Here is a 4,523-nt window from a genome sequence, read left to right as displayed (position 1 = left end):
TGTAAGCAAAAGAAGAAGAAAGGACAGTTGGTGTCAGAGTGATGAAGCATGAGAACAGTTTGACTAGTCATTGCTGGTTTTGAAGATGGAATGGAGTCATAAGCCAAGGAATGCAGGTGGCCTCAGAAGCTGGGAAAATCAAGGAAATAGCTGCTACCCTAGAGTCTTCAAAAGAAATGAAACCCTGCTGTGACTTGTTTCAGCCCAGGGAAATCCATTTTAGACTCCTGCCCTTTAGTGCTGTAAAAAACAAAACAAAACAAAACAAAACAAAACAAAAAAACCCCAAAACTATATTTGTTTTAGTCATTATATTTGTAATAATTTGCTACAGCAGCAGTAAGAAGTGAACACATTGCCCTTAAGCGAAGCAAACCTTAGGATATCAAAGTTAGATAGCTTTAAGTCTAAATTAACATGTTTTTGGTTTTCTGAAATAGCAGGGAAACATAATTTGTACTTAATATCATGGGCTTTGGAACCCAACAAAGTAAAGGTAAAATTCTGCCTCATTTATTACTGGCCACATGGTCCTTAACAAATGACTCCATTTCTCTACATTCAGTTTTATTATGTTTACTGAGGATAATACTTTTCTCCTCAGGCTGATTTGAGAATGAACCTAAATGTAAAATACTTTGCTTAGAGCATGACAAGTGTTATGAATTCTTTGGATTCCTCCATGTATTTGTTTCCAGAGGTGAATTCTCCTGTTAGGATAATATAGTGATATTAGATTACCTGGGTAGGAAAGTAGTTTGAAGCCATGTCAGGAAGTATCCTTCATCACATACTACTAAAGAGCTGTGATTTAACTTGGTGAGCAAGGCAGTAGTCACTTCAGTTTAAAATATTTCCTGTTCTTAAATTCAGCTTAATTAACATATAGTGTATTATTAGTTTCACAGGTAGAGTTTAGTGATTTATCAGTTGCATATAAAACCCAGTGCTCGGGGATCCCTGGGTGGCTCAGCGGTTTGGCGCCTGCCTTCAGGCCAGGGAGCAATCCTGGAGTCCCGGGATCAAGTCCCATGTCGGGCTCCCTGCATGGAGCCTGCTTCTCCTTCTGCCAGTCTCTCTCTCTCTCTCTCTCTCTCTCTCTCTCTCTCTCTCTATCATGAATAAATAATAAATAAAATCTTTAAAAAAATAAAAAAAAATAAAACCCAGTGCTTATTATATCAAGTGCCCTCCTTAATGCCCATCACCAGTTACCCCATCCCTCCACCCACCTCCCCTCCAGCCACCCTGAGTTTGTTTCCTATAGTTAAGAGTCTTTTATGGTTTTCTTCTCTCTCTGTTATTATCTTATTTTATTTTTACTTCCCTCTCCCTATGTCCATCTGTTTTGTTTCTTAAATTCCACATATGAGTAAAATCATATGATATTTGCCTTTCTGTGACTGACTTATTTCACTTAGGATAATACCCTCTAGTTACATCCACATTGTTGTAAGCGGCAAGAATTCATTTTTTTCTGATGGATGAGTAATACTCTATATAGATATATACCACATATTCTTTATCCATTCATCTATCAATGGACATCTGGGCTCTTTCCATATTTTGGTTATTGTGGACGTTGTTGCTATAAACATTGAGGTGCATGTACCCCTTTGAATCATTATTTTTGTATCCTTTGGATAAATACCTAGAAGTATGATTACTGGGTTGTAGGGTAGTCTTATTTTTAACTTTCTGAGGAATCTTCATACTGTTTTTCAGAGCGGCTGCACCAGTTTGCATTCCCATCAATAGTAGAGAGTTCCCCTTTCTCTGAATCCTCACCAATATCTGTTGTTTCCTAAGTTATTAATTTTAGTCATTCTGACCACTGTGAAGTGGTATCTCACTCTGGTTTTGATTGTATTTCCCTGATGCCAAGTAATGCTGAGCATTTTAATCAAAATTAGATTCCTCTCAAATGAGTGAATCACAGTGTCAAGGAGACAGTTTTAATACCTCATACACTTTTCCTTACAAGTTATGAACAGTACCTTCAAAGCAAGTCTTTAAATCGCCTAAAACTTTCTGGACCAAATATTGACTACTTTTTCAAGTATTCTCCTTCAACTACTTTTAAAATCCATGTAGTAATAATCCATTTCTTACATTTACTTATCAAATTTCTTTAATCCCCTTCTGTGGTGTTTTAGAAGAATTATTTAGACAATCTAAATAAATCATATCTATTTGTTTAAATATTAAACAAAAATTCTTCTTTATTTTCTTAAAGATATCCTCCCAAGTATCTGAACCAATAAATGTTTCATATCTACAAAACTATGAAAGCAGTATTCTCCTTAATGCATATAAAATGCTAATGCCACTTTTAGTTATTTTCCTGAGTACTAAAGTAATTTCAGTGATTTAAAATGCCCATAACATCACAGTTTTAACAGGCTGTAAACTGGAATTTAGAAGGAAAACTTAAATTTCTCAGGTCTGTTTATCCTGTGAAGTGATTATGGATACCAGCCAAAACAGTGAGCAACTTTTAAAAGTGCACTGTTTTAAAGGTCACATATGAGAGAAATGTCATAGATAATAACATCCAGATGTCCAAAGATCAGCCATTATCAGCATTCAGGAATAATGTAGATATCAGCCAGAGATGGGCAACCAGTACAAAATACCAGCAAGACAAATAGGAAAATTCAGTTCATTATGATTTTGAGAAACTAAACAATAAGTTCTGATATTTTTTTCCAATTCCATTTCAAAAGCTTCTGTTCTTTTCACTTCTTTCAAACAACTTTATGTTTAAAATCCAAAAACTACCTTAGGAGAAGTGAAAAAGTTCTCATTTCAAGGCACCAAGATAATCAGATGCGTGGTTATATTGTAATGATTTGCTTTCCTATATCTGCTTCTAAGCACATTATGAAGAGAATCATAATGTGGGCAATAAGAAACCTTGACTAATGGTCTCCATTCTTTTGAAAATTTACCTGAATCATGCTAGAATGGTTTTCCACACAAAAAGAAGGAATAGCTTCCTAAAATAAACATTAACGGTAGCATTAAAATGAATATTTCCTGACTGTCCACTGAATTCTTTATCTGTGATGCTTAAATATAGACTTAGAATGCTGTATTCCACACTCCCTTAACCCAGAGTTGTAGGTTTGGCCAACATTTATCAAAGGTAACTTACTCATGAAATAACTAGGATAAAAATATGGCTGTCCCAAACCAGTGTTTAAAGGTTAGCAATTTTTCATTTCAAATCAAAGCCTTTTCATTGACGCATATGAAAGGTCTATAAATTCCCAAGAAAAGGCTTTCCATAGGGATGATTTCTGTGACTGTCTAGGAGGTTAAAGATAAAATGCTCTCCATGATCTCCTGGGCTCCCATGGCTTCAATTATCACCTCTGTGAGTATGATTCCCATATCTGTGTCTCCAAATCTGTGTCCCCCACCTTTAAGCCCATAATTTCAGCTGCACACTGGACAGCTCCACCTGGGGGTCCCGCTGAGCAGTCACATTCAATGTGTTGTATGCTAAATGCATTTTCTCATCCAAACATGCCCCTTTATGATTCCCCAGTCTCTTTAATGACATAATTACCTTCCCCGATACTCAGAGACTGGCTCTCATTTTTTAAAATTTATCTAACATATGTTTTTTCCCCCCATATTAACTACCAATGTTGATGACACTTGAAGTAAATAATTTCCCATTTATATTTTCCCCACCATTATCTTCGTTTATTTCAGGTTATTTCTGAATGAGCTGAATTCTAAATAAATAATGTAGAATCTCCTTAATTTGGAGTTGGATTCTAAGTAAATACTACATGCTTTCTTTAATTTAGGCACCACTGCATTTATGAAATCTAATCTTTATTCTCCAAATCTCTATTTACTGTTTTCTCAATCACTCACTTGTTAGCTAATTTGGTCAAAATTATGCTACAATGGTTCCATAGAGCTAAAAATAAATGAATTAATGATTTTAGATATTCTAAAGTACTGTGAAGAATATTGTGATTTGATAGAGGATGAAAAACTAGTGCTCCATAGATAGAGTGGCCAGGGAAAACCTCTCTGAAGGATCAAAATAGACTGCCATGTGATGATTAGAGGGACAAGCATTTCAGAAGAACAAAGTGAAGTGTGTCTGGATGAAACAAATCCTGGTATATTTAATAAACAGAAAAAAGACTAATGGAGTGGAAATGTATGTAGCCTAGAACATGTAGATATGAGAAATATTTAGGAAAAAAAAACATAGGAACAATTCTTATAGAGTATTAAACCATGAATAAAAGGTAAGATATGTGGATACTTTCGAGAGTTTTTGACATGAATATGATATTATCTAAAAGGATGACACTAACTACTGAGTGAAGAATGATTTCAGAAACTTCTGAATCAAGGATGGCAGATTCGGTTTACTGAAACTCTCTGCTGTGCTCCAATTGTACGTAATTGATCAAAACAAAGAAAGCAATTATTTTCGAATTTCATTTCTGAACGAGTAAGGAAACAATAGTAATTAAAGTATGTAGGCATGA

Source organism: Canis lupus, chromosome 32 (assembly GCF_011100685.1).
Source record: "Canis lupus familiaris isolate Mischka breed German Shepherd chromosome 32, alternate assembly UU_Cfam_GSD_1.0, whole genome shotgun sequence".
NCBI lineage: Eukaryota > Metazoa > Chordata > Mammalia > Carnivora > Canidae > Canis > Canis lupus.
This window is presented reverse-complemented; position numbering follows the sequence as displayed.